General features: G+C 38.2%; 1 long non-coding RNA gene across 2 annotated transcripts; it reads left to right on the top strand.

Moving 5' to 3' along the window:
• Positions 1 to 11,199: 11,199 nt before the first annotated feature.
• LOC116411738 lies at positions 11,200 to 21,623 on the top strand. Of its 2 annotated transcripts, XR_004223328.1 has the most exons (4): positions 11,200 to 11,283; positions 13,091 to 13,170; positions 13,888 to 14,030; positions 19,817 to 21,623. It is a non-coding gene; the product is annotated as an uncharacterized LOC116411738 (long non-coding RNA). The 2 variants fall into 2 exon arrangements; XR_004223327.1 differs by lacking the exon at positions 19,817 to 21,623 and having other exon boundaries at positions 13,888 to 14,886.
• The last annotated feature ends 2,077 nt before the right edge of the window (positions 21,624 to 23,700 follow it).

Genomic DNA, 23,700 nt, shown 5'->3' with positions numbered 1-23,700 from the left:
AGATGTGACTTTTATTTTATCGGATGCTACCAGAGACATGCCGAGCTGCAGAGCAGAACTGTGAATGGGGCGATGCTCCGACACAATAAGATTGCAAACCATTAAAACTGGCATCTTTTAGACAAAACGTCCACATGCTCCTCTGGCCCTGTTGTGACAGCCAGCGGTATCAGCGTCAGTCAATTACCTTCACAAATGCCTCTTGTGCTAATGAGCACTTACAAAAATCACCGGACTTTTCTGGCAAGGAGAAAAGATCAGTTTCATTGCTTGCAGAACTAATTCAGTGTACAAAAGTGAAGGCTCCGCCATTTCTGCCTCTTTTATTGCTCCTTTTGTGAGGGCTTTTGATGTGCACTGAAGAGATTGGTCTGTGTTTGGGGCTCTTCATCTCCAGTTCATTGCTTGTCATTAACATACATATCCATATGAAAAGTTTGGTAAGTCACTAACAGCTGTCCAGAATGGAGTTTCAGGGAGGGGGGGGGGGAGAATCTCTCCTTTCTTAAAATGCTGACAGAACTATTTAGTTCCTTTTGGCAATGATATACCTAACTTTTAAAAGCCGCCTTTCACTCGGAGAGCAACTAAGCAGAATGCTACAGTCTTGCACACAATCTTTTTCTTTTACTTTCAATCAGTGAGTTGTTTCCTTTACAAAGAGCCCTACATTGTAGAGCAGACTGACACATATATTTCCTTAAAATAAAATAAAAGCATTCTTTGGATTCATAGCGTAGCCTTTCTGCTTTTTTCCCTCTGAGACAGAATACAGCATTTGTATAGAGTGGAGCTGTATTTGCTGCCAAAGAGTGCAAGCCGTTGGGCTCAAATACTCGACTATACGGGTGAACTATTTTTAAAAAATATAGCAGGGGGTAGAACAGGGAGCCTTAAGGAGGCTTTGTTCCAAAGTTGCTGCCCATACGAGTCATTCAGGTTGGATCAGTTTGGCCACAGGGGGCACTGTTCTACTGAAATATATTCTAAATCTTTAAATGAACCCAGCAATGTAAGCAGCATGGTAGCTCCCACTGGTATCAATAAATAATAAATACCAATAAAGCTTTGTTGTAGGCAAAATATAGACGTAACTAACCAAAAAAGTAAAAGGGCACAAAAGAGCAAAATGTAGAAACACCAAGTAGAAAAAGTGATCCAGGTGCACCAGCCCCTCCGCACAGGGAGCAGCAAACCATAAATAGCAAAAATATGGGCATTCAGGCACTCCAAGGATTCTGCAAGGAATAGACGGACTTTATTCAAAGCAACATGAAAATAGTAAACATGTCTATTAGCCCTATTAGAGTAAAAATACAGAAGCATAAGTAAGAAATATTATATTTAGATGTATATATTGGCTTTGAACAAAGCAGACTCCTCACTCACCATAGAAGTCCATTATTCCTCTTCCTTCTACGCTCAGACTTGTTCAAACCCACCAGGGATTGGGTGGCAGGTTATACATTTCCATTAAACAAAAGAACATACTTCTTATTTTGCTTACTAATGCATTTTTTTCTCCTTGAAAAAAAATAATAACAAATTCTGTCTGTCAGCTATATCTGTTGCCTCAGGGAACTTCCCTGCAAAATATATTTTAATATGATGGCCAAATGTACTAATCAGGCACAAGCTGTAGAAGCTTAGTAATGTCACTGAGGCACTGATGCTGTGTCATTAGCATGATGTCACTATGGCACTGATGTCATTGCTGTGTCGGTAGCATGAGGCTGTGCAATCCCCATGGCCACGCCAGAGTGTTACCGCGGTGCTTTGTTGCTCTTTGCCTGTGCTGTTTGTGGTTGTTATGCCACCAGCTCTGGGCCAAGAATACCTCTCCATCCCTTAGTATGGCGCCACAGCGGCACAACAACAGGTGCTTACAAACTTGGGAAAAGGGGCACAGCAGGTTCAACACAAGGGCAGATATTGCATATATCACACTAAATATATATATATATATATTGTCTATTAAATACATTCAAAAGAATAAAGGTAATTATGATGAATGGCTATGCTGGGAACACAAATTCTGTTTAGTGTCAACAACTTTTTAATGTGGGACTTAAGTATATGGTGTATTACTCTGCTGACAAAGGCAATATGGCAGCTTTCATTCCAAGATTTTGGTGTAAGAATGCATTAAGAAGAGTAGAAAATGATAATGAATCTATATAGGAAGGTTTGTTTTATATCACCAAACAGTAATAAACTTTAATAGCATGGCTAAATTCTAAATAAACTACTAATATTACTTTGTTTAACAGAAAGCTTGAACTACAATAGAGACATGCTTACGTTCTTGCTAAATGCACAGATTTGGGTCATAAAACCCGAAAGAAACTTTAGGAGTTTAAAATAATGAATATAAATTTCTACCCAGTTCCTTGTTTAGCAGCAAACACAAAAAGCCACTTCTGATTGCTAAATGCCTGTGCAGCCTCCCCCTATGGTTCATGACCCCTGATCTATAATATACAATGCAGGGATGTTTTTTTAGTATTGAAGTCAATTGTTTTTTGTTTTTTTTTAATATTGAGTTGTTTTCTATAATCATTATTATTCTATTAAAAAAGGTAAAAAGATTTATTGACAAATAACATGAAATTTTATTTATTTTTAATTATTTTCTTTTTCAATATAAAACCCAGTTCAGACACACTCTGATTCCCTTCTGACTTCCTTTTTAGAAGCATTTGCCCAATGATTTGCATAGACATCAAATGTTATATTTCTTGCATTCTGGTTACTGTCGGCAGAACGTTAGCATTCATTTGGTGGAGATAAAATGACTTCTTAAACACATTTCTCTCGTGCTGCAATTAAACAAAGTGGAGCTGCGATTAGTCCACAGCGGGGGGCAAAGAAAAAGGCACCCTTGATTCGAAATGGAGGGACCTGACTGTGCATTATTGCTCTACAATGCAGCAGTTTATTGCTGGAACCTGCTTGCTGCCCTGCACGGCACACCATGGGAACTCCAGTCAGGTGGAAAGTTATTCTCTTCTCTATGGCTGAAGTAGCCTTAAGTATCATAAGGGATGCCTAAAGCCCCCTAAAGCTCTTCTTCAGTAACTGAGACATTTTGGATAATCTTTATGAGATTTTTGTATTAGCTTTTTCTTTTTTTTTGTTGCAAAGGGAAGTAGAGTTAATGATGAGCAATCGTTTTCTCCCTCTCTTTTTTTCCCCCCGTGTAAGCCAAAAGCGCCTGTTTAAGTTAAGTGCCACCTCCCTTTAGCTCTTGGGAAAGCACTCAAGAGGGATTTACTTGGCTCTGTGTGCATGACACATAATGAAAACAATTTTACGCTGTGGAGGGAAGTATCGGGCAATTACTGATGTGACGGCCACCTGCAGAAGCGAGCCCATAGCTGCGGCATTGGCTCTTCATGAATATTTTATGGTGTGATGTTATTTTTGAATGGCTGGGGCAGGTGAAGAGGGCCAGGGTGTAATAAGTAACTCTGCTGGAGACTGTGTCGCAGATCTGTTTCTCTGCAGCAGTCCATAGTGGAACACCAAAGAGTATCCTGACCCTGCAGGGGCTAAGGCAAAGCCAGCTGAAGTTGAGGGAAGATGATTTGACATGTCATGGTGGGCACCTTTTAGAATCTGTTGTCTACAGATTTCACACATGATGTCCATCTTAAAAGGCTATGCATCCATCTTGTTTGGTTTAATTTGATAAACTGAGTGTGAATAAGGATTAAATGAGAAGGCTGTAATGGAGAAAAGTTGTCCCCATTCCTTAATCCAGTTAAGAAATTAGAACATTAAAATACCGAAAAAGATTCCTCTATCCTTAAAAAGAGGGATCCGTCCAGATGCTGATTATCTACAGCTCTCAAAATCCTATTTACGCTTCTACTATAAACCTCTGCTTCCTCAGCCAGTCTATGGCTATGCGCTCTCAGACAAAGCTGAGTTACAGGGAGAGTTTGTAAAAGTACTACTTTGGAAATATATATTTCTGATGTTTATAAGAAGCCTTTCCAAAAAACACAAATCATATAATAATACCTTGCTTGTAAACAGGGCATTTATTTTCATTTCTTAAACTCTAAACATGACAAAATAGTTCCAGGCATATTAGCCTTATAAAGTATTAGTGACCCTACCTTATTGTTTGCTTTGATGCAATACAACATTATCTATATAAGGCTACTTGGGGAGCTATTGTTATTGTATTTCCTGAGAAATATATAAAGAGTATAACAATCAGTTCCAATATACATGATTATTTTTTGAAGGAAAAATACATATAAACTTTGCTTAGAAATGGTTTATTTTTTCCCTTGAACATCTACCAACCACCATGATTGAAATAAACAAGCATAAGAGCTTTCATTAGGAAGTAAAACCACATTAAACATATTTTATATCAGGCCAGAGCACAATTATTTGAAATTGTTAATTGTAATTGTATAATATATAATACTAAAGCAAATTTAGCATTCATTTATTTTGGAAAGATTAATTATTATTGTTAATAAAACTGTTTGTAGAGCACCAACATTTTCTGCAGTGCTGTACAATAGATGGGTGTATACACAAACACATACAGATTACACAGAGGGTTAAGAGGTTTAAAGTAATTATATTAATGACTTTACTGAGAAACTTGGAAATGCCCGATGGTAAATTCTCATCCTTACAGATAGAATGCGCCTGGTCTTTTACTGCATTTGAATATACATATGTTTGAAAATAAACTGCAGGAAATCTAAAGTTATTTATAAGTCATACATTTTCTTTTTTCCGACCCCCATGAAATTGTGAACAGCAAACTTGTGAATAACAGTTCAGCAGGACTGAGCCCGGGTTCTTATTAATCATAGCCACTGTTGCATGGCTAAGCCTATTATTCCCTTCCCGGGATTCAGTCCCTTTGAAAGCCATCCATACATTCCAAATGGTTATTATGACCATTCAGTGCCTCCGATTCAAGTGACCAAAGCCTCCATGCACCATGAGATGTTTAAAGATGTTTGTTTCCTTCTTTTGTAAACTTTGCAAGTTTTCCCACCTGCATTTTATTTATTCACACTTAGTTCTCCAGCTACATCTTCAGAGATAACAAGAGCCAGAATGGGCACATTGAATGCCATGCAAGAAATGCTCAAAGAAATAATATGACATTTCAAGTATTATTCTACATCTCAGAACTGGCAACCTGTTAAAAACCCATTCTTTGTTTAGAAAGGGGATGATATGATGTGCCAGGAAGTGTAGAGATCAGCTCTCACAAGGGCAAGTAGTCACTGAACTAACAAATAGTCCAGGGCTAGATCATTGTCTTATACCAATGAACTGTTGCTTACTAGTTGCTTATTAGTGGCTCCCATCAGCTTAGATTTGATATTTAGGTAGGCGTCTTATTAATATGTGTTAATTAACTATGAAACAGTCAAAGTTTCTCCTCCCTACTATGCTTTCTCAGGAATATTCTCTGTAATTATGTAAGTGATCAGTCTGCAATGATCAACCCTGGACTCCCACATATCTAGAAATCTAAGAATAAAAAAGGATAAGTATTTTTTAACAGAATAAAGGGGTTATAGCACTCTAGGTGCTAATGTTATTTAAGGCATGTTATTTAATGTTAATGTTATTTAAGGCAAATTATCTAAAGAAAATAAAACTGAAAAAAATATCAGTGGCAACACAAACTGACAGAGAAGTAATATCCTGAACCCCCAGTAAGTTACAGTCTATTCTCATACTGTACAGTCAATTTCAACTCTACTTGTGAACAGGGTATCATTTTCCTTTTAAATTTCAATTAAATGAAGGTAAACTAACACTTTTATATTTACGCGTGTCTCTGAGGACCTGTAAAAGTAGGAGCATCTGTAGGTTTCATCATTTTGATCAAATCTGGATAAAGCCACAATATGCTTTATATGTTTTGAAGGGGAAGGGTAGTACTGTAGTACTGTACTTCAGTAAGGTATGTTCCATAAAATGTTTCAGCAGTAAGCACAGGATAGAAGTGAAAAGAACATATGGATTATTATTATTATTATTATTAGTTATTATTATACTAAGGAACAAGTCGTAAGTGGTTCAACCAGTCTGCCCATCGTATACAAGAGGAGAAAAACAGCCCACTGAACTTTGACAGATGGGGTAAGAATTTGAAACTACTTCCCACAATGACCAATCAGAATGTGGCAGCATGCCTCCTTAGACCTGAGTAGATTTAGAGGAGCAAGTCGCTATAGGCCCACCCCCAGGCTGCCTGTTGTCCATAACAGAACAGGAAAATAGCTAATGTACAGTAGGTTAAACAAATGTTCTAAGAAAATAATTTATAGGTACTGAGCTGCGCGAATAATAACACTTTTGTATTTATCATTAACTATTCTTTTGCAGCATAGAACCATTAATACATTCATTGATTCAATCCGAAATGTAGTATTACCCAGCGATGTGAATGTTTATATGATATTGTAAAGTGTGAATACAAGTTTGTCCTCTTACATACCGAGGCTCTGTTATACTCAAGGAGTTCATATGCAGTCATGTCACTTATGCCCTATTACAACTGATATTACTCTTGTGCACGAGGGGAATGAAATGGCTCTCCAGGGTGAGAGGTCAACAAGACTCATAAGTGAAATCATTAGGGACCCTGTTTATTAAAATATTATTGCAAAGTGCTGCATAACTTGATGTCTCTATATATTAATGATGTGATAATGACCTTTTTCTTATTGCATGTTGTTATTTTAATGAATGCAGAACATTGTGGGCGAGGCATGGGCCTTTGCTTACAGGATAAAGCAGTTTTGTTCATCCAATACAATCAATCTTAAAGGGGTGGTTCATGTTAACTTTTAGTATGTTATAGATAAGCAACCCTTTTTAGCAACTTTTAATTGGTCTTTATTATTTATTTTATTTACACTTACATTTTTTTTTTTTTTTGGTTTTAATTATTTGCCTTCCTCTTCTTTCCAGCATTCAAATGGGGGTCATTGAGCCCACCAGGCAAAAACTATTCCTCTCTGAGGCTACAATTGTATTGTTATTGTTACTTTTTATGACTTGTCTTTCTAATTAGGCTCTACTCTCATCATAATCCTGTCTCTCTATCAAACTACTCCCTGGTTGCTAGGTTATATTGGACCCTAGCATCCAAATAGCTACTGAAATTCCAACCTAGAGAGCTGCTGAGCAAAAAGCTTAATAATTCAAAAACAACAAATAATAAAAAATGCGAATAATATTTGGGAAAAAAAGGAATTAGCAGCTTTTTATAAAGAAAAATGTATTTTGTTTTGCTAATATCTAACTTGCCCTTTTATGCCAGTTTGCTTGTACTTTGCCAGCATCAGTGTAAATAAGATGTTATGGCATATAGATATGGCCTATACATGAATGAAAGTACACCTCTGCATTGATGATTAGTTCTATATATTTATTATCTTGTATTCATGGAACTCTGACATATTGTGCATAACAACCACAGCGGTGAGTATAAACATTAGCACATATTTAGTATGTGTTGGCTCAGTTTGCCCTGACAGTGAGTGTTGCCCTGCTGTTGGGCACTCTATGTGCAATAAGCTGGAAGAACAGCAATTATAGCAGGAAAAGGCACGGAATCTGTATGTAACTGTTATGTACAGTTTTGTTTCTGTGTGAATCATTCCTGAATCACTAGCCCAGAAGTCATTTATCACAGAAACCCTACTTTCCTGTAATTAAAATGAACAGTATAACTCCCAGCAATATCCCCATCAAATGTGTCAGTACATGCAGAATCTGAAGCTTAAAGGAACAGGTATCTCTAAGAACAGATTTGCCTTTTTCTATAATATAATAAGGGAGTTATATGTAAGAGAAAGTTACCATACAGATGGTAACTTTTACTGCAACATTACCCAATAGGTGAAAGTATATAGATATATTTGAAATTCTGAAGAAGGGAAAGCCAAGTTTGATAAATCAGTTAACTACTTTGTACCTGCAGACACAGTAAAGTTTTATAAACTAAATAGGGTGGTGCCGTGAGTGCAGATATTGTTATGGGTAACCACACCGTAGCTATAAACCATGAAAAAGCATTGTTGGAAGTTGTAGTTCAATCTGGACAGTTTCACCATATGAGTTACAAAGTTTGCACCACATCTAGAGACCTATAGAAATCAGTCAGTAGAGAGAATCTGTTGGTTACCTGTAGCCAACCAAACACCTGATAGGTTGCCCTAGACTCCCTTTCTTCATTTGCCTGCACAATAGCAATAATATGCTTGTCAACTAGTACAGGTTGTTGAAAGACAAAAACATAATGGCTTTGGTTCACAACTGCACCAGTCCTGCAGCAACAGCTAGAAAAAATTATCTCTCAATATAAAATTAATATTTCTATGCTAATCAAACAATTTGACTCTTTATAATCCTTTCTTAGGCTGCTTCACAAATCTCCTAAAACAACTTCTAAGGCTGGTTTTATTCAGTCAACAACCAGTGTGTGTGTGACTTTCAGAATAACCTAGTCTGTTCTACAGTCTGCTGCCCCAGTCCCTACATAACAACTACACATGGGCAGGAATATTGCCACACTGTCACTAGCAATGATCATAACACTCAGGAATACATTTAACACTGAAAATTAGGCCAAGAATTAGCTGCTGTTGGAAGAAGAATCCCTGCCAGAAGTTGCACAGGTGGTCAAGTGATTCTCAACTTTGAGGAACTGGTCAGTTAGTCTGCAAAAGAGAGTCCAGACAAGTTACAGGTGCAGCCCTGTGGACGATCATTGCAAATATGACAATTTTTAATCCAGACTATGGAAGCATTCCCCATTTGTTGTTTTTGTTTGTATGTGTGTTTATATACTGTATGCACTGCGCAGACACATGTTAAACACCAAAACAACACCTCATATGTCTCACCATATTACTGTGCTACACTGAAAGGCTTGAAAATTGACACATCCTAACAGATCTCAGTTACAACAGTTGAGTAAATAGGGTACATGTTCCCTTTCAGGTTCAAAAGGGTCCCAACAACCTTGATACAGTGTAGGCCTAAAGGAAGTCAAGGGACCACAAAACAGGTGGGATTATATTATCACCTCTTGGATTATGGTATTTGGGAAAGCTAGTGTCCTCTTGCTTACCCTCAGTCAAATACAAATAACAGTAATATGTATTGCTTATAGGCTAAATATCAACTGCATTGATCATCTGCAATATAAATGTTTTTTGTGCTTTGTGAGAAGAGAAAAACAATAAAACACCGGGTCAATTTGCCGACTCAGCACTAGAATTTATGAGCCTCTGTATGGGGTGCCCCAATGAGCAAAGACCAAATTGTATGAACCAATCTTTAGCCCACAGGCCAAAAATAAAATCAGCTTGATTTGGCATGTGTGGCCTAATTGGGCAAAGATTCCCTTTCTTGACAAAGCCACATCTCTATGTATATAGCCAGATTAATGAGTGGAATATAAAAAGGCAGAAATTAGAGAGGAAAAGAAAATGGAGAGATAGGAAATATTAACTCTCAAAACAGAAATGGTTACAGAAGGTTAGTGATGAAAAGGGAAGAAAGTGGCACAATAACAGATGTGTGAGAATGTACACAAACCCAACCTTTTGTATATTCTATTCTATTTATATAAAGTGTTGGCTCCCAAATTGTGGGGTTAGCCCCTTTGGAGTTAGGGTGTGGAAGTCTGGATCAGTGGCAAGTGGCTCAGCCTGAATGCCAGTTAGGGCTTATTTGCTCCACATACACATAAAAGCCCAGGTTCATGATGAGATATGGGGTGAAAATTGAAAAGCAATTGCAATAATAATTCTTCTGTCTTCACATAAAAAGTCCTCATGGGGAAAAGTCAATACTCAGCACGGCAGGTAAAAGAAACCGCTTCGACTGCTCAGCAGATTGACCTATTCACTTATTAACTTTATTGTGTCAGTCATTTTGCCACGGGTTCTATTACACCCACCTTGGCACATCCATGATCATGTATCATGCCTTCACACCACAAACTCATTAAACAAGAGATAATAGTTCCTTTTTAAAAACATCCCAGATAATAAAGGCTTTTCACCTTACATTGCGGAGATGATAACTACAGGTCTCATACCTTTTGTAAGTTTATGGGCAGTTTCTCTTGATAAAAAAGGAATCCGTTACTTAAAAGAAAGAGTATAAATGTCAAGGAATTTAAATTTGCATTTCCAAAATTGTTCAGTAAGCTGCAATTTATTGCACATTCTAAGCTGCAGAGCGACTGAAAATCCATTCAAGTCTGTAGCGTTTTGATTTAGGGGGACTATGGAAGAAAATATACATTCTGCAGAAAATATGCTGTATGTATACAAACTGACTCTGTAAAGAATTTAAAGTGCTATCAAAATATTCATATTTTTGCCAATAGCTATTTTACCCTTCCTTTGCAGGGAACGCGTGTAACATTAGCATTTTGTACGTAGTGAAGAAAATATAAAAAGTAAACACACAGTAAATTTTATATACATATAATTAGATTTTCAGCATTAGAGATGTTAAGCTGTGCACATAAACTGCATTATTCAAAAGCTTGCCCTTCTCTTAGAAAATTACAGTTTCTACAATATTCAAGAAAAGTAATTATAGAGCATGGGTTGGAGAAGTTGTGGGTGCTGAATATCATCAGAGCCTTAAACACGGCTGTGAGCTACAAGATCTGATGTGGTGGGCCAGAAATTAAAGTCTTCTACGAGGTCACCTTGTAAGAAATGCGCTTAAATGAACGCCCTCTATTCAATAGATTTTACATCAGTTGCTAAATGATGAACCCCAATACCTGAATGATGAAATAAATGTAGAATGTGTTTTGGCTGACTGAATTACTGGACATGTACTTGAAATGCTCTTTTTATGTTTTGCAATAAGGAAAACCTTTTGTGTTTTGCCTTAGGAGTAATTCTTTGGCTTTTGTAAAACATAAAAAGTGCAATACTTTCTCCTAAGGACCAACTTTAGTTCCAAATAAATTCTAAACATGCTGCCAAAAGGGATGAGCATGTTTTTTCACCCATCTGGTTTTGCTGGAAAAAATGTGGCCTGTTTGACCAGAACAAAAAAGCAGAAAACCCATAAACATTATTATTATGTGCTCATTGTCTCCCACATCAACCAATGGGATCGAGTCCCTCCCCCTGTCTATCTAAGAAACTGCACTGGCTCTGTGTTTGGAAGAAATTGGCTGCATTGGAGCCTTTTTTTCCTTTGGAGAACAGTTTTAGCATAGTGGAAAGGAACTTCTCTAACAAGGTAGGGCAGAGTATATGGTGTTTGTCACTGGCCATCAGTGGGCTGTATATTGGCTCTAGCATGTCATACTATTTGGACTAATGCTGAGTGTTTTGCTACACTGTGGCACGCACATTTGCCTGGCTGGTTCTTTGTATGGTGCTGAAGGTGCTTTGTGTATTGTAAAAACCCTGACCCAAATTATAACTGTAAAGCAGGGATTTTGGGCAAATGAGCCTGGATATAAAAATGGGTACGCATGCTGTTTACAGTGGGTCCCCGTTATCCCCTCCAATAATATGAAGTTTCTTCTTAGTAGTAAATAGAGCTTACAACAAGGTGAATTGTTGGTTATAAACCATTTTTGGTCACAAAGCTGATTTGTTAACTTCATTTAGGTTCCATGAGCAGGAAGGTTCAGAAACACTGACATAAAGCATCCATTTGCTTTTCCATGTTGACACTGACTAACTTTACTGCTGGCTAACTTTGCAATGGTCTAGGCCAGTGCTGTCCAACTGGCGGCCCGCGACCCCCCTCTGTGTGGCCCCCCACCTGTCTGGCTGCTTTGATGGCTTACTCTTGTGTAAGCTCTAAGTGGTATCAGTACTGTGATTAACTGCCCCCCCTGCATGGTTCTCACCTCAGATTCAGGCTGTAATCAGGCTGTATTGTTTAAATATGTAATTCCCTGTGTTGTTCACACCTTTTAATCTCTGCATTGTTCACCCCCTGCAGTGTTCACACCTCAGGCTCAGGCTGTAATCACCCCCATTGTTCCCCTGTTCACACCTCAGGAGCAGTAGAAACCCACAAATAATCCCTACAAAAAGAACATATACTGAGGTGGTACATCAATTAAAAAGTTTTTTAATATATAGTTATTGTGCAGACTGTAGGAGCAGTGCCAGCATTGTGTCACTGTAGGCTGCCTGTGTGTGCCATACACACAGGCATCATAGGGCAAGCAGAGTATGGCACACACAGGCAGGGTAGGGAAGGCAGAGTATGGCACACACAGGCAGGGTATGGCACACACAGGCCAAGTATGGCACAAACCAGCCAAAAATGTCAAACACAGTGAAAGTATGGCACACGCAGGCAGGGTAGGGAAGGCAGAGTATGGCACACACAGGCAGAGTATGGCACACACAGGCCAAGTATGGCACAAACCAGCCAAAAATGTCAAACACAGTGAAAGTATGGCACACGCAGGCAGGGTAGGGAAGGCAGAGTATGGCACACACAGGCAGGGTAGGGCAGGCAGAGTATGGCACACACAGGCCAAGTATGGCACAAACCAGCCAAGAATGGCACACACAGTGAAACTATGGCACACAGGCAGGGTAGGGAAGGCAGAGTATGGCACACACAGGCAGGGTAGGGAAGGCAGAGTATGGCACACACAGGCAGGGTAGGGCAGGCAGAGTATGGCAGGTTTTTGCTGTACTACAACCATTAATATGGGTATGGTCATGTGATAACATGGGTGTGGTTTCAAGTGGGTGCGGTTTCAAAAAGGGGAGTGGTCAAAACTGGCTTCCATTATCGGCCCTCCACCACGTACGTCGGAAAAATTCCGGCCCTCGGTACAACAGAAGTTGGACAGCACTGGTCTAGGCCCATCAGACCTTGGTTTTGTGTGCAGGGTTGTTAGTGATCTTGATGTGGGCCATTAGCCTTTTTTCTCTGTCAGTTTATAGCACATCTTAAACACAACCTCTGCCTTATGCTCAGCTTCATTTCAGATCCATGATTCTGGAGCCCTAGTCTCCAAGCAGAGCATTTATGGTTTTTACTGATTTAACAACTCTTTTTTAATCTACAGGTGTCACTGAACCAAGATGGATGAAAGAAAGGCTCGTCTTTGACCTCTTCATAGCACTGACAGTAAACAATGATACGTAGGTATGGGACCTGTTGGTCAGAATGCTCAGGACCTGGAATTTTTTAATAAGGGGTTCCATAATTTGGATCTCCATACTTTAAATCTACTAAAAAATCATTTAAACATTAAATAAACCCAATTATTTTGCCTTCAATAAGGAATAATTATATCTTAGTTGGGATCAAGTACAAGGTACTGTTTTATTATTACAGAGAAAATGGAAATCATTTTTTAAAATCTTGGATTATTAGATTACAATGGAATCTATGGTAGATGACTTTCCATAATTCAGAGCTTTCTGGATAACAGGTTTACTTTACTACTATTTCAGAACCATCACCTGACTGTTTCTACATTGCATTTTGTGTTTCTGCTGTTACAATGAGCGCAGTGAGGGCAAACCTTGTGAATATTTTAAGGCACTTTTCTCAATACTTGCTATTTTTGTAGGCAAAGACATTTTTATCTGGAAATTACAGATTGCAACATTCCCTTTGTTATTTTCCAAAAGAAATGTATGTGAATCTTATTATGAATTTTCTACTGCTTAAATATAAACCCGCCTACGTGTTGACCTAGGAGAATTACTATTATTAGGTGCTGTAGCTGGGGTGCTCAGTGTTCCCTCCTGTTAAAGGATTGCTATAATTTACTTTTAAGGTTCCCTTTGTATGCCTTTAATGGAAATATTAGGTGATTAATAAATATTGTGTCTATATGTTCTTTATCTCTTTCAGACCTCTATGAAGATGATACTGACGTAGGAGCACCTTAGTTATGCTCAGTTTGTTTGGCCCCCACAATATTCCATGTTGCGCTGTACTATATTCATCATTCATTCGGAGTTTCTAAGAGTCTATCTATGCAGTCAGTTGGCAAGGTGAGCTAGACCATATGATAAGAAAAGGAAACACCCACTATCCTTCATAAAGCATGTAAAACCAACTATATAAAAGGCAATAAACAGAAATGATGTCCTACTGTGCAGCAAATGGGAGTCTAAAATAAATCCAGGTTGCTGGTATAGCAGCAGATGCAATGCTGTTTCTGCCTTCCCAACATTTGGGAGTATTTTTATTGACTGGTGGTTCATTACATGGGATTCCACTTTTCCTGCTGCCCTTTTGGCACCATGTTGAGGTAATTGCCCATCCATTACGCTGCATGTGAACCATGATCAATAAGAGTGTAATAGATTTAATTCATATTTCATTTAAAGCAACATTAGTCTTCCAGATAGAAAATATTTGTTTCTTTTTGATTATTTACTTTTGTTTGTTTGTCTTTCTAAAGAAAGTACAGAATTTTTTGTCTTATCCATGATACCATTGAAATCAGCTGCCACCTCAGATGCACTTGCACAGAATGAAAATAAAAATATTATAATATTTATGTTCAGATGCTTGAATAGCATACAGTTATGGGACCTGTTATCCAGAATGTTCAGAATTTGGGGTTTTCCAAATACTTTACGTCTACTGAACAATCATTTAACTAGCAATTTGTTTTTGTCAGGCATGGATTTGCAGTGAAATTCTGCATTTCGCCATTGGTAAATTGGAAATTTACAGCGAAAAAATGTGGCACGCCTAACAACAATGTTGCGCTTGCATCAATATAGGCTTCACAAATTATGCGTGGCTGCATCAAATGGGGCGCGATCGCTGCATGACCAAATTGTTGCAGTTTTGCGAATTTCTCTGTAGTTTCACTAATTTTTCTGCGAAGCAAAACAGGACAGATTCACTCATCACTGCATTTAACCATTGAATATGGAATCATTTTTTAGAATTAGAATTATTTGCTTACAAGGAAGTCTATGGGAGATGTCTTCCTGTAATTCGGGACTGTCTGGATAATGAGTTTCCCGATAACAGATCCCATACCTGTAGGGGTGAATGAAATTTTTCAATAGATGTGGATTTGTGGCAAATTCCATGTTTTGCCGTTGGTGATTTTTTTTTTGAGAAACCCTTCCAAAAACCCTTCCCCACCCATTGACTCATGAATTTATTTTGCATGAGAAAAGTTGCCGGGAAAAAAATGCTCATTAACTCCAATGTAATTTGTGCAAAAGAAGTCATAGCAAAAAAACACCCATTGACTTCAATGAATTTTGCACTGAAAAAAACACTGCAAAAAAATGCCACTGACTTCAATGACTTTCAAAAGTTGTCATTGTTTTACTCATCACTAATAATATATAATAATGACACATAAAAGGTAATTTATGAATGCAGCAGAATATGGGAAGTTGTGCTCAACCACTAAGTTTTAAACCATTAGGCGGGGGTACAATGAGGCTGTGACCACAAAATTCATATAGACAGAAACAAGTTTTTCTGCACTCACCCATAATCTGTATCTGTTTATCAATATATATAGGACAATAAGGCATTCTGTGTGCTAAACTGCTAAGATATGCCCTCCCCTTTAGGTAAAACAGGGATTGTTTGTCCATATACTGCAATATAATCAAGCTGGCCAACTAGGTTAAAGTCATCCCCTCTGGCCAGTCCTACTCTCACTTTTATCTGATTCATTAAGAATTCTACTGCTTCAATATACAAATGGAGACTACAAACATACACATGCACTTCCACATGGTTGCCAAAGCATCCATCCTAAGAATCTTAAAATCTGGCCAAAAATGTGTTTTATTATAGTTAATAGAGAATCTAAATTGGAATCCCAGTCTTGGAATCAATTATACATTCTTACTTTAAAAACTAGTTTGAGGTTTTACTGTTTGACGGCGTCAGACTATATCTCTTTAGCCCCTTTAGCCAGTTCCCCACTGGCTATAACTCCAGGACTGCGCAGTTACTGATGGTGCCACCTGATATTGTTTCCAACAATCTGATATATGGACTTGAAGCTCCTAAGTGTTTTATTGGGGTAGTCAGAGAGATACTAATGACAAAGACCATAAAATACACAAGCGCAGAATCCAGTTCACAAAATTATCTGGCGTGTATATAAAAAATGAGAATATACATAACAAATTAATGGAGTGTTTAAAGGTAAATAGGATTTAGGAATTTTATGATAGATTCCTTTTAAGTTGGATGGCTTGTTCAGTTAGACTGTTACAAAAATGGAAGGCAGTCAAGTCCAAAAATGGCATCTTTAAAATTCTTCACTGTCTGCAACATTATCACTGTATAGCAGGCTTCTGCCAAAAATGCTGAAATTCTGGTTCTCATCCAGACCAGCCACATAATTGTCTGCTGCTAGTCTCCTGCATTCAGAAATACTACGCAGATGGCTATTGAGGGGGGAAGCCTGTTGTGTGCTATCACCAGAATGACCAGATGATTAGACATCCTGGTGTAAATAGAACAGTTACTTTCAATCCACTCAAATATGAAGGCAAATCTGTTCTCTTTCATAAATGTTCCATATTTAATACAGTTACAAACGGAAATATACACACCTTACTGATAGCATATAATGTATTCTTGTATGTCATAAAGATTTTCATTAGTAGTCATGTTTTAATAATGTCATTTGGGTATTTGCTGTTAAATTTATAGGTCTTCTGTAATATTTTATATACTTGTTTATTGTCCAAAGATTCATTTATTGGACATCATGAATTTTATTATCAATGCCAGCAAAATACTAGATACTGGTATATATAGGTTTGTTTTCATGATATAAGACTTTAGGTGAATATGTATTATATGTATAAGTTTGGCCTAGGCAAGTGACCTATAGTAGTTATAGGGGTCTATTTATAGGGGTCATTTACAAAGTGCAAAAGACACAGCAACTGGCTATTTTTGCACTTCTTTCCTGGGGTTCTGAATTGTTATTGTTCCTTCTGTAGTGCTCTAGCTCAGAGTTTTTCAGACTATGTAGGATTAAACGTTCCATTTCAATCAAAGTTTTGGTGAGGCCTGCACTAGATCATATGTTTACATATACACACATATAAACAGTTATATGGTTGTCCTTGTTGACCCTTTTATAGTTCTTATTAGACTTTATGACAATCCCTGAAGAATTCATCACTTTTTTTATTACATAAAGCATGTATTTAATTAGGAGATGGAATATTACAGTGAGTTACAGTGCTGTCTAAAGAAACAGTACTTGCGCTCATACTCCATTCATTCAGCATAATAATGGATGAAAGTTTTTGCCAGGTTGTGATTATGGATGCCGCAGTCTTTCATTTTACATTGGACTGCCATTATAACCTTATGACAATAAGTGGATGATAGAAGTATTTTGAACCTCCAATAAAATGCTTACTACATACAGATTAATAGATTTATCAAATAATAGACAAGTTAAATGCTATAATATAGTTAAAGGCTACACTAGTTTAGGTTGCACATTTGGGTTTTGTTGGACACCTGCTCTGCCTCCCCCATCATGCATGGAGCAGCAGTAGAGTGTGACCATAATCAGATGTATAGCTAGCGGTGTGGCACCAGAGGAAGTACATTCTATAATCCCCATTATATCTGTTAAAGAAGCCTAATCCCCAGAGATCCTCTTTTACTAACCCCAGTGCATTGTTGTACTAGTGCTATGACTAGCCTAGAGCCGGGAAAGGATGTTGGTCTGATATATTTACATTTTGATAGAGTGTTTCATTTTGTTGCACAAGGAACAGCCAAGTAGCAGAGATAATTGGTTAGAAATTGAACATTTTACAGTTTTTCCAAAATTGTACAAGACATTGATCAGAGAAACTTGGGAAGTATAGGCATTATTCAGTGTAGGCACTGGCGCAGGAAAAAAATCTTATCCTGAAACTTGCGGAGATCATGTCAAAGTCATTGAGAGATGTCCCTTCCCTGAAGGATGCGTCTTTGCTATGAAACCTTAGAGGTTTTCTGATTTTTGATACTGGTTTTTTGTGTTTAAAAAAGTAGAGGATTCGGTGCAACAAGCCTAAAAATCTGCAGTTTGGCGTCTGTTCTGTGACTTTTTCCTGCACTTTTTCAGTTTACACTTTTTAGTAAGTGTCAGACATTCGTGGAAATTAGTTTATTTGAATTATTTTTAAAAAAGTAAATGAGAAATGTTCGAATTTTAGTACATTTGCCCTTAAAATTTGCAGACCTTCTTCTGTCGGAAGTGGTTGCTAAACAGTTCCACGTTCACAAAAGCTGTATTAAATTTGTGCAAAGGCAATTTTGTCACATAGAGGCACACATTTGTGCACTGGAAATATTTTTTGTGTTACCAACTTTTATTACATTTAGCATTTTCATTTCATTCAAGTGTGTTATAAATACAGGCAAATGAATAATGGGAAAGGGTTTAGAAATAAGAGGGGGGTAAAATGCTCAACTGCAGCCCTGGTGCAAGTGCTCAGTTAGTGTGACTAATGGGGTGTAACCAAAGGGATGCAGTACAAGACTATATACATATATACTGTAAATAATTGAAGACATTTATGTATAAAAACATCTATATAATGATAAGAGGGACATGGCCAATGTGCATAAATATTTACAAGGTCAATAAAAGCATATTTTAAATTAATTTCACATCATTTCATTTATACCATTTCATATTGATGCAAACTTAAGAGGCTATTTAGTGAGATTGAAGGAAAGGAATTTCTCAGCCAGCATATGTTTAAATACAGGTATGGGATCTGTTATCCAGAAACCCATTATCAGGAAAGCTTCGAATTATGGGAAGGTCATCTCTCATAGACTCCAGATTCAGATTTTTATAAATGATTTTTTTTCCTCTGTAATAATAAAACAGAACCTTGTACTTGATCCCAACTAAGATATAATTACCCATTATTGGGGGCAAAACAATCCTATTGGGTTTATTTAATGTTTAAATGACTTTTTAGTAGATTTAAGGTATGGTGATCCAAATTATGGAACTCCTTATATGGAAAATCCCAGGTCCCAATCATTCTGGATAGCAGGTCCCATACCTGTTATACCATTTAGAATAACAGATGAGTCCAGTGAGTAGAAACTAAAATATTTTTCTGAGCAGTTTAATGCTTTTCCCTTATTTCACTCATTTCAGTTGACATTTTGCTTAACATTGGCCTTGCCATTACTGTACAAATGTCTTCAATGAGAAAAGCTTGAACGCATTATAATTCATAAGGTAAAATTGTGTAATTCGTTTAATGTGTTGAAGTTGTACTAAATATTGCATGTTACTTTTCCTAAGATATTAAATTAGCCAAATTCTTCCAGTGTGTGAAAGGTAGATGCAAAAATTACAATTTAAATATATATATATAGGGTAGAGTTGAATAACATTTAGGCAAAGCAAGTGAATCTGTATCAAGTATATTAAAAAGAAAATTTGTGGTAGTCTTCATCCACGGTAACACCTCCTGACAAATGAGTGTGCTTGGATCCTGATGAAGGGCACACATGGAAGACAATGGCTTTACATATTTAAGTTAATCAGAAGCCGAGTGATGTATTTTTCAAAAATAACTGGATTAATCAGGCCTGTTGGCAAGAACAAGGGCAAACGTTTTATTTCTTCCACGCGCAGATGAAATATACATTGCATAACCAAAGGCGCCTATCCGTATCTGCTGGAAGAGCACCTGGAAGATTAAAGTTGTGGACACAACATTAACAAAGTAGGGACCACACTGAATTAATGAACGGTGTAGATAGACATTCATTTGAGTCTTAATTTATTTTACCTTTCCAGCTCATCCTTTAAGAAAATGACAGTGTCTTCTTATCGATTTTACACTCAGAGATCAATCAGATTTACCCTGACTCAGACAAAATTTACAGCGTTCCCTGACACAGCCCGCAGCATTTGGACCAAGGCAGACGTTACAAGGAAGCAATATATCATGTTTGTATGTAGAGCCTGACACGCTTAAAAATAAGCTAATCTGTAGTGGAATTTCCTTCTTCTTGACAAGCTGATCTGCCCAGCAATTCGCTCTTCTTGTTATAAATTTATTTCCCAGCTCCGCTATTAATTATAACATTCACACAGGATACATGTATTTAAGCCCGCAGGGAGGTCATCTGCTGGGTAGTTTCGGATAAAATATACACTAACAGATCACTCCTACTTAAACAATGTAAAGTGTCAGTTTGGGAGCTCCCCATAACAGAGCTAGTGGCGTTCTATCAACAGCTGTGATCAGTTCTGACACTGCAATGCTATTATAGCTGGATGATGGACCATATATATTTATAAACAGCCTTAGTGTAAATTGCAGTGTCCGAATCTTTTGTGCCTGTAACCAACCATATTAAATATAGTAATTACAGAAAAGACACTGACTGTGATACTGAAACAGTTGTTGGCTAAGCAGCCTTAAAAGCACAGCAGTGCTTCCTTTGTAAATAGTGATGTTATTATTGTCAGGAAAGAATATATAATCCTAATAATTTCACGGAAATAAGCAAATTATGTAGAATTATTCTATGGCATCTCCTTATTCTCCTTAACTTACAGTACCTAAAATGAAGGATAATGAAGACGTTGTACAAAATGATAATTACTGCTACAGACTCTTTGCATTGCCAGTAAAGTCCTGTTTGATTCACTCCACTGTTCGCCAAAGTGTAATGTGATCAACAGATTAAAAAAAACCATTTGAATCTAAGTGACCATTCAAACTTATGTGCCTTACTTTAATAGACCAATCTTTTTTGCTTGCAATTCCATTCATGATTATTGTGCTATTTCATCTCAGATATTTCACTATACGTTCAATGTTTGCATCCATGCAACTGTTGCTGCTGATACTATTGTTCAACTGTGTATTTTTGGCCTGTGGTCTGTGCAATGCACAAAGGAGGACAATAAAATACGAATGGGTCATAGGATCCCTTACTAGCCTGGGTTGCCATGCCTTGACTGCCTTTATTCAACAAATTATGGGAAATTAAAAAACTGAAATCACTACAGATCTTTACATCTTACTCCTTATCCATGAGGAAGCAGAGGCTAGTATCTTTACAGCCAAGGATATAATTCACATCCCCTAATAGCCAGGTGTATATGGGTTAAAGACAGTGCATACCAGTTATATTTTTCAGTACAAGCCCAATATTATTAACAGTATAATACCCCTCCCCTTAGCTACCAGGAAGAGGCCCATTAGTGTGACTGTCAGCCCATGAAAGATAGATAATAACTGTACAATAAATGTAGTCACCTCAGACAAGTACTGACAAGTACTGTCTATCTAAATATTTGTTATACCCATTGCCCCATGACTCCAGGGGAATGGCCTGGTGCTTTCTTGCCTCCTGAAAAAAAACCTATTATTCAATTCTGCTAATGATGTGGGCTGCTGCCCAGAAGAATCATTTTTTTCTTGGTTTAATAGTAAAGTACTTGCACCACCTTTGCCTTGCATATCATGTTCCAAACATTCAGATTCATGTTCAAAAATCAAGATTTTCTTACAATAAAATGTTACTTTTTGCAATGCAGATAATGATGGGCTATATTTATTATCAAGTCTCCCAAATGCTTTGCATCAGAATTTTCTTGGACTTTGTTTTCTAATTTTTTAAAATAAAATTTTACTTTCTTATAAAGTTGATAGTAATGGATTCCAAAATCTTTACATGTCTTTGTTCATCATTGGTTTTACAATAAGTGTAAGAGCCCAACAGTATTATTTCTGGGATATGTGTCACCTAAGCAGCTCTCTGCTAATCTTGGGCGACACAAACAGTCATGTTCCATTGGCAGAATATCCAGCAATGTGTCAGTGGATTTCTGGCTCAGTCAGGGGGCTAATTACTAAAACAATAGCTTTAATATAGGCTGTTATGCTTGTCTGTCAGTGATCATTTGTTCAGCAAAAAAGTGAATTAGACATGACCCACGCATCCACCTACACTTGCTCACACCTTACTCACCAATAAAAACTGCGTGACGATATCATTGTTGGAAATGATAATGGCCACAGCTTTATTTATAAATACAAACAGTGCAAATAGATTAAATACAAACTTGTAACATATTTAGTCATAACAATACATCAATAATAAGTGCAAAACATTAACGAACCGGAAACACTGATCCCGAGACCCTTGCCAGTCTGCCCTTCCACAACCACCCTGAGCCATGCTATCCTCCAGCCGCCAAATCCCTAGCTCAGAGGATAACCGCCGCCACTCCGGGACCTATCCGGTCCCCTCTCTCAATTAGCCATGTTCTGTACCCACCCAGCGCTTTATAGCGCACCTTTCTTATTCCATCCACCAATGGTCACCCACCTTAGGGGTTAGACCATCCACTCTACCTGATCTGGCATACCAGAACAAGCTTCCCTCCCCGGCAGACTGACAAGGACCCGCCACAGTATGCAGAGCTGGACCCCTTCAGTTCTGCATACGCCGCCACGACTTCCAAGCCAAAGTGATGGCTTCCTGTAAATTGAAATTAAACAAATCCAACCCAACATCATTCAGATGGATTCCATCTGTGCGGAAAAAGGACATGTTATTCTCAAGTTCCCTGTGTCTAACCACTAACCCACCATTCTTCTGCACGCTATTTGCCACTGCCCTGTTTGTCTTTATTCTAGCCCGGTTGATGGCCCTGTGGGAACGTGCCCCCCTCCAGTGAGCTCTGGGGATGATTTCTGACCAAATTACGATCAGCCCCTCGAACAGTGATCTGAGCCTAAAGCAATCTGTGCGAATGGTTGTAATTAACGCTTTCATGGGACACAAACCTAGGTCATTACCCCCTGCGTGAATCAATATAATGTTAGGCGGACCCGACTCTTTTGCCTTCTGTACTGCCCTAGGCACAATCTCATCCCACCTGAGCCCTCTTCTACTGACCCACTGTAGCTTCACCTGAGAGGCCGGGAAACCCAACTGGCAGCTGGCATGGCGAACTGCTGCCCTCCTTTCCGCCCAGTGTATGAATGAATGTCCCATTAGCCATACCTTGCACTGACGGACATCTGAAAAAATGGGAAACAAATTAACACAGAATAAACTGTACTCTTATTTACAACCCTCACCCCCCTTGCTGTTTATCTCTCTACTCTCGTGGGTCTTACGTAGGCCTTGAACCTGTTCGACTCCCATCTGCCTATCCTCTTTATCACGTCTGCCCCCAGGCCCCATCTTGCTGCTTCTGTCGCGGCCCCGATCCTGAAGGAGTGACTCCCATACTCCTTCGCGGCCAAGTGTAGCCCTTGTAGAGCCTTTTTAAATACCGCTATGAACTGGTAACGAGATAGTGCTGAGCCGTCTTGATGTATCAGAAAACTGCCCTGTTGGTCAGGCCTGACCCTACTATAATTGTCAAAGCAGTGAACTGGGCAGGTGTGGTGGCCCTCTATCCCGTATAATTCCACCTTGAACCCTGTCCCGCGTTTGTCTGTCTTGGAGTCTCTAATCAGGATGGACACACCCCCTTCTAGCCTATTGATGTCCCTCGCAAGGATCCCCCCAGTCCCCCCTTTGTTGTGGCTGACTAGTTCAGATATCCTAAAGGCCCCGAAGAAGGCCCAGGAGAAAGCCAGTTTGAACAGTGTTGTTTCAAAGGGCGAGTTAGCCAACTCCCCAAGCTGATCAAATAAGCCCCTTAGTATA

The sequence above is a fragment of the Xenopus tropicalis genome, chromosome 6, assembly GCF_000004195.4.
Source record: "Xenopus tropicalis strain Nigerian chromosome 6, UCB_Xtro_10.0, whole genome shotgun sequence".
Lineage (NCBI taxonomy): Eukaryota > Metazoa > Chordata > Amphibia > Anura > Pipidae > Xenopus > Xenopus tropicalis.
This window is presented reverse-complemented; position numbering and strand designations above follow the sequence as displayed.